Source organism: Pseudophryne corroboree, chromosome 4 (genome assembly GCF_028390025.1).
Source record: "Pseudophryne corroboree isolate aPseCor3 chromosome 4, aPseCor3.hap2, whole genome shotgun sequence".
In the NCBI taxonomy this organism is placed as follows: Eukaryota; Metazoa; Chordata; class Amphibia; order Anura; family Myobatrachidae; genus Pseudophryne; species Pseudophryne corroboree.
Genome location: NC_086447.1, coordinates 438714915 through 438725729, shown reverse-complemented (window position 1 = coordinate 438725729; position 10815 = coordinate 438714915). Strand labels below are relative to the sequence as shown.

Below are 10815 nucleotides of genomic sequence, written 5' to 3'. Positions count from 1 at the left end.
CCTTGCCGCTTCTGCCATTGCCCTCCTGCTTCTTGTGCCGCCCTGTCTGTTTACATGGGCGACTGCCGTGATGTTGTCTGACTGGATCAGCACCGGCTGACCTTGAAGCAGAGGTCTTGCTAGGCTTAGAGCAGGCTTTCCCAACCACGGTCCTCAAGGCACACCAACAGTGCATGTTTTAGTGATATCCAGGCATCAGCACAGGTGACTTAATTAGTAGCTCACTTATTTTGATTTAACAGTCTGTGCTGCAGCCTGGATATCACTAAAACCTGCACTGTTGGTGTGCCTTGAGGACCGTGGTTGGGAAAGCCTGGCTTAGAGCATTGTAAATGGCTCTTAGCTCCAGGATATTTATGTGAAGTGATGTCTCCAGGCTTGACCACAAGCCCTGGAATTCCTTCCCTGTGTGACTGCTCCCCAGCCTCGCAGGCTGGCATCCGTGGTCACCAGGACCCAGTCCTGAATGCCGAATCTGCGGCCCTCTAGAAGATGAGCATTCTACAACCACCACAGGAGAGACACCCTTGTCTTTGGTGACAGGGTTATCCGCTGATGCATCTGAAGATGCGATCCGGACCATTTGTCTAGCAAGTCCCACTGGAAAGTTCTTGCGTGGAATCTGCCGAATGGAATTGCTTCGTAAGAAGCCACCATTTTTCCCAGGACCCTTGTGCATAGATGCACTGACACTTGGCCTGGTTTTAGGGGGTTTCTGACTAGTTCGGATAACTCCCTGGCTTTCTCCTCCGGGAGAAACACCTTTTTATGGACTGTGGCCCTCATTCCGAGTCGTTCGCTCGTTCTTTTTCATCGCATCGCAGTGAAAATCCGCTTAGTACGCATGCGCAATGTTCGCACTGCGACTGCGCCAAGTAATTTTGCTAAGAAGATAGGATTTTTACTCACGGCTTTTTCTTCGCTCCGGCGATCGTAGTGTGATTGACAGGAAATGGGTGTTACTGGGCGGAAACACAGCGTTTTAGGGGCGTGTGGATGGAAATGCTACCGTTTCCGGAAAAAACGCAGGAGTGGCCGGAGAAACGGGGGAGTGTCTGAGCAAACGCTGGGTGTGTTTATGACGTCAAACCAGGAACGACAAGCACTGAACTGATCGCACAGGCAGAGTAAGTGTGGAGCTACTCTAAAACTGCTAAGTAGTTTGTGATCGCAATATTGCGAATACTTCGGTCGCAATTTTAAGATGCTAAGATACACTCCCAGTAGGCGGTGGCTTAGCGTGTGTAACTCTGCTAAATTCGCCTTGCGACCGATCAACTCGGAATGAGGACCTGTGTCCAGGATCATTCCTAGGTATAGAAGACGTGTCGTCGGGATCAGCTGCGACTTTGGAATATTGAGAATCCAACCGTGCTGCCGCAACACTACTTCAGATAGTGCTACCCCGACTACCAACTGTTCCCTGGATCTTGCCCTTATCAGGAGATCGTCCAAGTAAGGGATAAATAAAACTCCCTTCCTTCGAAGGAGTATCATCATTTCGGCCATTACTTTGGTAAAGATCCGGGGTGCCGTGGACAAACCAAACGGCAGCGTCTGAAACTGATAGTGACAGTTCTGTACCACAAACCTGAGGTACCCTTGGTGAGAAGGGTAAATTGGGACATGGAGGTAAGCATCCTTGATGTCCAAAGACACCATATAATCCCCTTCTTCCAGGTTCGCAATCACCGCTCTGAGTGACTCCATCTTGAATTTGAACCTTTGTATGTAAGTGTTCAAGGATTACAGATTTAAAATAGGTCTCACCGAGCCGTCCGGCTTCGGTACCACAAACAGCGTGGAATAATACCCCTTTCCTTGTTGCAGGAGGGGTACCTTGATTATCACCTGCTGGGAATACAGCTTGTGAATGGCTTCCAATACCGCCTCCCTGTCGGAGGGAGACGTCGGTAAAGCAGACTTTAGGAAACGCCGAGGGGGAGACGTCTCGAATTCCAATTTGTACCCCTGAGATACCACCTGCAGGATCCAGGGGTCCACCTGTGAGTGAGCCCACTGCACGCTGAAATTCTTGAGACGGGCCCCCACCGTGCCTGAGTCCGCTAGTGAAGCCCCAGCGTCATGCTGAGGACTTGGCAGAAACGGATTGCCCGCTTGCCCTTATGGGGCCGAAAGGACTGCGCCTGATAATACGGCGTCTTCTTATGTTGAGAGGCTACCTGAGGTAAAAATGTGGATTTCCCAGCAGTTGCCGTGGCCACCAGGTCTGATAGACCTACCCCAAATAACTCCTCCCCTTTATAAGGCAATACTTCCATATGCCTTTTGGAGTCAGCATCACCTGACCACTGCCTCGTCCATAACCCTCTTCTGGCAGAAATGGACAGCGCACTTACTCTTGATGCCAGTCGGCAAATATCCCTCTGTGCATCACGCATATATAGAAATGCATCTTTTAAATGCTCTATAGTCAGTAATATACTGTCCCTATCTAGGGTATCAATATTTTCAGTCAGGGAATCCGACCACGCCACCCCAGCACTGCACATCCAGGCTGAGGCGATTGCTGGTCGCAGTATAACACCCGTGTGAGTGTATATACTTTTAGGATATTCTCCTGCTTTCTGTCAGCAGGTTCCTTAAGGGCGGCCGTATCAGGAGACGGTAGTGCCACCTGTTTAGATAAACGTGTGAGCGCTTTATCCACCCTAGGGGGTGTTTCCCAACGTGCCCTATCCACTGGCGGGAAGGGGTATGATGCTAATAACCTTTTAGGAATTATCAGTTTTTTTATCGGGGGAAACCCACGCTTCATCACACACTTCATTTAATTCCTCAGATGCAGGAAAAACTACAGGCAGTTTTTTTCACCAAACATAATAACCTTTTTAGTGGTACTCGTATTATCAGAAATATGTAAAACATTTTTCATAGCCTCAATCATGTAACGTGTGGCCCTACTGGAAGTCACATTCGTCTCTTCATCGTCGACACTGGAGTCAGTATCCGTGTCGGCGTCTGTCTTCCTTCCATAAGCTCAGCCACTCAGGTGTCGACTTCCTAGGGGGTGACAACTCCATTACAGGCAATTGCTCCGCCTCCACACCAGTTTCCTCCTCATACATGTCGACACAATCGTACCGACACACAGCACACACACAGGGAATGCTCTGATAGAAGACATGACCCCACTAGCCCTTTGGGGAGACAGAGGGAGAGTATGCCAGCACACACCAGAGCGCTATATATGTACAGGGATAACCTTATAGAAGTGTTTTTCCCCTTATAGCTGCTGTTTTATTAATACTGCGCCTAATTAGTGCCCCCTCTCTTTTTCTAACCCTTTCTGTAGTGTAGTAACTGCAGGGGAGAGCCAGGGAGCTTCCCTCCAACGGAGCTGTGAGGAAAAATGGCGCCAGTGTGCTGAGGAGATAGGCTCCGCCCCTTTTTCGCGGACTTTTCTCCCGCATTTTTATGGATTCTGGTAGGGGTTAAAATACATCCATATAGCCCTGGGGGTTATATGTGATGTATTTTCGCCAGCCAGGGTGTTTTTATTGCTGCTCAGGGCGCCCCCCCCAGCGCCCTGCACCCTCAGTGACCGGAGTGTGAAGTGTGCCTGAGGAGCAATGGCGCTCAGCTGCAGTGCTGTGCGCTACCTTGGTGAAGACTGATGTCTTCTGCCGCCGATTTTCCGGACCTCTTCTTGCTTCTGGCTCTGTAAGGGGGCCGGCGGCGCGGCTCTGGGACCGGACTCCGAGGCTGGGCCTGTGTTCGGTCCCTCTGGAGCTAATGGTGTCCAGTAGCCAAGAAGCCCAAGCTGGCTGCAAGCAGGCAGGTTCGCTTCTTCTCCCCTTAGTCCCTCGATGCAGTGAGCCTGTTGTCAGCAGGTCTCACTGAAAATAAAAAACCTAAAACTAAACTTTTTCTAAGAAACTCAGGAGAGCCTCCTAGAATGCACCCTTCTCGGCCGGGCACAAAAATCTAACTGAGGCTTGGAGGAGGGTTATAGGGGGAGGAGCCAGTGCACACCAGGTAGTCCTAAAGCTTTACTTTTGTGCCCAGTCTCCTGGGGAGCCGCTATTCCCCATGGTCCTTACGGAGTTCCCAGCATCCACTAGGACGTCAGAGAAATATATGTTTGTATATGAGTACACTTTAGCTGTCTGTCTGTCTCTTTTTTTAAAGCCACCCTCTACTTTAAAAGGGGGTGGTCAAGGGTGGTTTGGGGGGCTGCAAAACCAACGGTACAGTAACTGCGGTATATACTTGCACTTGCGGGGCAAGAACATCTCTCCTAATTGAATTCAGCCCTATGAATAGAGTTTGTGTGATTCCTGTGCAGCAGTCACAGAAAGGGTTAATCTCTGCTGCTTGTCACTCAATTACATTATTGCTCTTTTATTTTTGCATAGCTGGAAGCTGTAAAGCTGGGTACACACTAGTAGATATATCTGCAGATCAATTGATCTGCAGATATATCTATGGACGGATCGGGCAGTGTGTTCAGCATACACACTGCCCGATCCGTTGGGGACTGACTTCATGAACTGGGCGGGCGTGTACACACGCCCGCCCAATTCACCTGTCAATCACCGCCGGCCGCCGCAGCATGTGTACGGGTGGTCGGCCGACCGCCCCGTACACACACAGCAACGCGCCAATATACCGGTAGATATATTGGCCGTCGGTTGTGCTGCGCGGCCGACGCGATACATCTGTGAACAACGGAGTTCACAGACGTATCGGCCGTACACACTGGCCGACGGTTCCGCGATATTTCGGTCGTTCAAGAGAACGGCAGATATATCGACCAGTGTGTACGGGCCTTAACACACAGCTGCAATAATTACCCTTATACATAATACAGCCAACACTTCTATATTCCTGTATAGTGGGCGTACTATAATTTATCAGTATATGTCACTGACAGCTGTACCACACCAATTATGTATTACAGTATACTGGATTTAAGTCTCAGTATATGTCACTGACAGCTGCACAGTACCAATTGTGTAATCCTTTGTAAAGTATGTAATGTTCAGTATATGTCACTAACAGCTGCACCACGCAGTTCTATAATACTGTATACCGGATGTAATTCTCTGAACACAGTATTACAGAAGTATTGGGAGGAGAGGTATCCCTATCCTGAGCTTGCCCAAATTTGAGGGTGCATCAGCTGTCACCTGCCCCTGTGAGCTAGAGCTGGACCAACTGCCACACCCCATCTTCCCTTTGCCTGCTGAAGGTGGTATTCAGACTGGCACTGCAGAGGGCAGCCTACTGTGGGTCCTTTACAAGTGACAGTTACAATGAGTGGTTACTATGGCAACACGGAGTTAGCCTGGCAGTTGGTCCAGCTCTGGCTCACAGGGGTAGATGACAGCTGCTGCACCCTCAAAAGCCTCCCAGCTCCTCGTACCAATGACAGATTCTGCACAGAACCCCCCTACACAGACACTGGCACCTGGCTGGCAGATTTACCCTCAAAGGCCGCAGTAATGAGAGACCATAAGTACTGTAGTAAGAGCCCCTGTAAGTAAAACAATTATTTTATTTGATTGTCCAAAATTTATGTTTTTTTTTATTATTTACTGGCATTTATTTATAGGATTTTGAATCATATTTAAAACCCTAGAGAGTTTATCATAGTGGAAAGGGCCATCTTTCTAACAAAACTGTACATTTTTTGGTTTGTAGCATTTTTTGGGGAAATTTTATCGAAGCATAGATAGAGATAATGTGGTGAGAGATAAAGCACCAACCAATCAGCTCCAAACGCAGCCTGTAAAATGGCAGTTAGGAGCTGATTGGCTGGTACTTTATGTCTCTCCACTTTACCTCTCTTCAAGCATTGATAAATCACCTTAAATTTGTATTTAACCAAATACTAAGTAGTGTACTGTATATATGGAGCCATGAATTGATGGCTTGCACCAAGGATCACTTCAAAAGAGAGAAATCATTACCAGCCAAGCTAAGGGGCGGAGCTAGGTACCACTAAGGGGCTGGTTCAATCAACTTTAGTAATCCGCATCTATCTGAGCTTTTCAATTGTTGCTCCGAGCAGACGCCCATTCCCAGTTAAGGCGCCTGTCAGCTTCAGGTTTAGCTGCGCAATGGCCAGCAGGTGGCGCAAGCCATAATTGAATCAGCCCCTAAGGATCAACTTTAATTTTCTTGTCCAGGAAAGCAGCAGAAATCATTATCTGGTTTAAAACAGGTCCTCACCTTAACTGCAAAGTACTACAGTATATTTTCTGTTTTGCTTTTTTAAAGGTTTTATTTTTATAGGTATTTTTAACATACATTTTCAAATCTCTGCCAAGAGAGGGGTTTAAGATTGACTTATAGTCAGATTAGGATGTCTGAGGAAACCGACAGCCAGCTACGTCGGAGAAACGCGTAAAGGTGATAGCCACTTCACCCATCTTGTTACCAGCTTTCAATACTGGCATTGCCACTGTGGTGATCACCTGTGCCGCGGATAGCTGCTTCATCCCAGCTTGGGACCCACCTCCTTGCAGATCACCTCTCTTGTTGCCGGCCGCTTTGTCCCAGTCAGGGACGAATCATCTGCAGACCGCCCGTGCTGCTTGCGGCTGCGCTGCCCCAGTCCGGGATTCACCGTCTTCTACATCGCTGCCCCAGCCCTTGTGCTATAGGGTCTGGCAGCGTTTCCCCGCATTCCACGGCTACAAGTGCACCGTTTGGAGTTCAAAGGATGGGAGGTACAAAAATGCTAGCGGCGAGATATTTTATGCACCAATCACGGGGGCTGTGACTGCACTACATGTATGAGGAGGATCATTAAATCATATCCAGCAAAGTGTCAAGCTCTACTTCGGCACATATCTTCACTATATCAAAAAGGCCAGTACCCTTAATAAGGTATACATCCACATTTATTCTTCAATACAGGGAGCCATTTTTTGGTCCGGGACATTTATTTACATCTTTGTCCATGTAAGAATCTTTGGACATCTATAAATACGCTTAAATTGGGACTGGTCATGTACATAAATCTACTGGTTTATAATGGTTCAAGTGATGTGATGTGGTTTTATTATTATAACAAATTTTACCAATTGGATTTTTTAACCATAATAAATTGTTTTTATATTATATTATTTTCGCGCTCTCTTATATAGTCAAGTCTATATGTTCATTATATTTATCTTTTCAGTTGTTTCAGATCACTGTGTGAGAGCTGCAAAAATAAGTTACATTTATTAGTGTGGTTATTTTATATCTATTGCGCCTGTACTGAATTTTCCTAATTGGCCTATTCGGTATATGTTTATCAGATTAGGAGGTCACCTGAATAATTTTTTTGCCTAGAAAAGCCCTGTTTAACTCAAAACAGGGCTTTTCTCTGCTACATGAATAGACCCCAATAGTGTGAAGAAATAGAGCAAACATTAGTGTGACACAGTAATGGGGAATAGAGGGAACTGCAGTGTGACAGAGTAGCATGGAATAGAAGTCAAAGCAGTATTACATAATAGCAGGGAACATAGGGAACAGCAGTGCGACATCATAAAGAGGAATAGAGGGAACTGCAGTGTGACAGAGTAGCATGGAACAAAAGTCAAAGCAGTATTACAGAATAGCAGGGAACATAGGGTACAGCAGTGCGACATCAAATGTAGCACATCTACGATCAGTTACAGTACTCTGACATGCAGGGGGACGCCCAGCACAGGGCTAGTACGCCCCGCATGTTAGGCCCAAACCCCCCTACCCCCCCATGGGTACAAAAGCATTGCACGGCGGCTATGCTTTTGTTCCTGATGAGTAGCTCCCTGCCAGCGCAGAGGCTATGCACTGGCAGGGAGCTACTGGCTGTGTACCGGATGGCAGTGAGTGTGACGTCACGCAGTCGCCGCGGCCGCCCCCCCCCCCCCCCAGGGGTCCACCTCCGTTGTCCGGACCGCACCCCACCAATGTCGTTCTAATGCCGTTGGCGAGACCCTTCCCGCCCCGCGACCACCTCTGCCTGTCAATCAGACAGAGGCGATCACAGCCCAGAGATGCTGATAGTATCTCACTGGGATCCCAGGGTGCACACACGCAGTGCGCATCTGCAGTGCGGCCGCTACGTGTGCACACTCCACACAGTAATTCAGACTGCGATCGCTGCAGTCCGAATTACCCCCATAGTGTGGAACAGGTAACAGCAGTGAGATAGTAGCAGGGAATAGAGGGGACAGTAGTGTGACACGGTAGTGGGGAATAGCATATGTAGTGACTGCACCAGACCATAGCAGGAGTTATGATTATTTTTTTCTCTGACGTCCTAGTGGATGCTGGGGACTCCGTAAGGACCATGGGGAATAGCGGCTCCGCAGGAGACTGGGCACAAAAGTAAAGCTTTAGGACTACCTGGTGTGCACTGGCTCCTCTCCCTATGACCCTCCTCCAAGCCTCAGATAGATTTTTGTGCCCGAACGAGAAGGGTGCACACTAGGTGGCTCTCCTGAGCTTCTTAGTGAAAAGTTTAGTTTTAGGTTTTTTATGTTCAGTGAGACCTGCTGGCAACAGGCTCACTGCATCGAGGGACTAAGGGGAGAAGAAGCGAACTCACCTGCGTGCAGAGTGGATTGGGCTTCTTAGGCTACTGGACATTAGCTCCAGAGGGACCGATCACAGGCCCAGCCATGGATAGGTCCCAGAGCCGCGCCGCCGGCCCCCTTACAGAGCCAGAAGACAGAAGAGGTCCGGAAAATCGGCGGCAGAAGACGTCCTGTCTTCAACAAGGTAGCGCACAGCACTGCAGCTGTGCGCTATTGCTCTCAGCACACTTCACACTCCGGTCACTGAGGGTGCAGGGCGCTGGGGGGGGGCGCCCTGAGATGCAATAAAAACACCTTGGATGGCAAAAAATGCATCACATATAGCTCCTGGGCTATATGGATGAATTTAACCCCTGCCAGAATACACAGAAAAACGGGAGATAAGGCCGCCGAGAAGGGGGCGGAGCCTATCTCCTCAGCACACTGGCGCCATTTTCCCTCACAGCTCCGTTGGAGGGAAGCTCCCTGGCTCTCCCCTGCAGTCACTACACTACAGAAAGGGTTAAAAAAGAGAGGGGGGCACTAATTACGCGCAGTATTAAAAATACAGCAGCTATAAGGGGAAAAACACTTATATAAGGTTATCCCTGTATATATATAGCGCTCTGGTGTGTGCTGGCAAACTCTCCCTCTGTCTCCCCAAAGGGCTAGTGGGGTCCTGTCCTCTATCAGAGCATTCCCTGTGTGTGTGCTGTGTGTCGGTACGTTTGTGTTGACATGTATGAGGAGGAAAATGATGTGGAGACGGAGCAGATTGCCTGTAATAGTGATGTCACCCCCTAGGGGGTCGACACCTGAGTGGATGAACTGTTGGAAGGAATTACGTGACAGTGTCAGCTCTGTATAAAAGACAGTGGTTGACATGAGACAGCCGGCTACTCAGCTTGTGCCTGTCCAGACGTCTCATAGGCCGCCAGGGGCTCTAAAGCGCCCGTTACCTCAGATGGCAGATATAGACGCCGACACGGATACTGACTCCAGTGTCGACGGTGAAGAGACTAATGTGACTTCCAGTAGGGCCACACGTTACATGATTGAGGCAATGAAAAATGTTTTACACATTTCTGATAATACGAGTACCACCAAAAAGGGGTATTATGTTCGGTGAGGAAAAACTACCTGTAGTTTTCCTGAATCTGAGAAATTAAATGAGGTGTGTGATGATGCGTGGGTTTCCCCCGATAACAACTGATAATTTCTAAAATGTTATTGGCATTATATCCTTTCCCGCCAGAGGTTAGGGTGCGTTGGGAAACACCCCCTAGGGTGGATAAAGCGCTCACACGCTTGTAAGAACAAGGGCTCTACCCTCTCCTGAGATGGCCGCCCTTAAGGATCCTGCTGATAGAGAGCAGGAGGGTATCTTAAAATGTATTTACACACATACTGGTGTTATACTACGACCAGCAATCGCATCAGCCTGGATGTGCAGTGCTGGGTTGGCGTGGTCGGATTCCCTGACTGAAAATATTGATACCCTAGATAGGGACAGTATATTATTGCCTATAGAGCATTTAAAAGATGCATTTCTATATATGCGTAATGCACAGCGGAATATTTGCCGACTGGCATCAAGTCTAAGTGCGTTGTCCATTTCTGCCAGTAGAGGGTTATGGACACGACAGTGGTCAGGTGATGCGGATTCCAAACGGCATTTGGAAGTATTGCCTTATTAAGGGGAGGAGTCATTTGGGGTCGGTCTTTCAGACCTGGTGGCCACGGCAACAGCTGGGAAATCCACGTTTGTACCCCAGGTCGCCTCTCAACATAAGAAGACGCCGTATTATCAGGCGCAGTCCTTTCGTGGGCAAGCGGGCAAAAGGTTCCTCATTTCTGCCCCGTGACAGAGGGAGAGGAAAAAGGCTGCAGAAATCAGCCAGTTCCCAGGAACAGAAGCCCTCTCCCGCCTCTGCCAAGCCCTCAGTATGACGCTGGGGCTTTACAAGCAGAATCAGGCACGGTGGGGGCCCGTCTCAATGAATTTCAGCGCGCAGTGGGCTCACTCGCAAGTAGACCCCTGGATCCTGCAGGTGATATCTCAGGGGTACAAATTGGAATTCGAGACGTCTCCCCCTCGCCGTTTCCTAAAGTCGGCTTTACCGATGTCTCCCTCTGACAGGGAGGCAGTTTTGGAAGCCATTCACAAGCTGTATTCCCAGCAGGTGATAATCAAGGTACCCCTCCTGCAACAGGGAACGGGGTATTATTCCACACTGTTGTGGTACCGAAGCCGGACGGCTCGGTGAGACCGATTCTAAATCTAAAATCTTGA

At 48.7% G+C, this 10815-nt stretch overlaps 1 long non-coding RNA gene across 1 annotated transcript in view; it reads left to right on the top strand.

Moving 5' to 3' along the window:
* The first annotated feature begins 5317 nt into the window (after positions 1 to 5317).
* Positions 5318 to 10815, top strand: part of LOC134911482 (uncharacterized) — a 143219-nt gene continuing 137721 nt past the window's right edge. The window contains exon 1 of the long non-coding RNA XR_010176611.1: positions 5318 to 5502. This is a non-coding gene — a long non-coding RNA (uncharacterized LOC134911482). The remainder of the gene's footprint in view (positions 5503 to 10815) is intronic.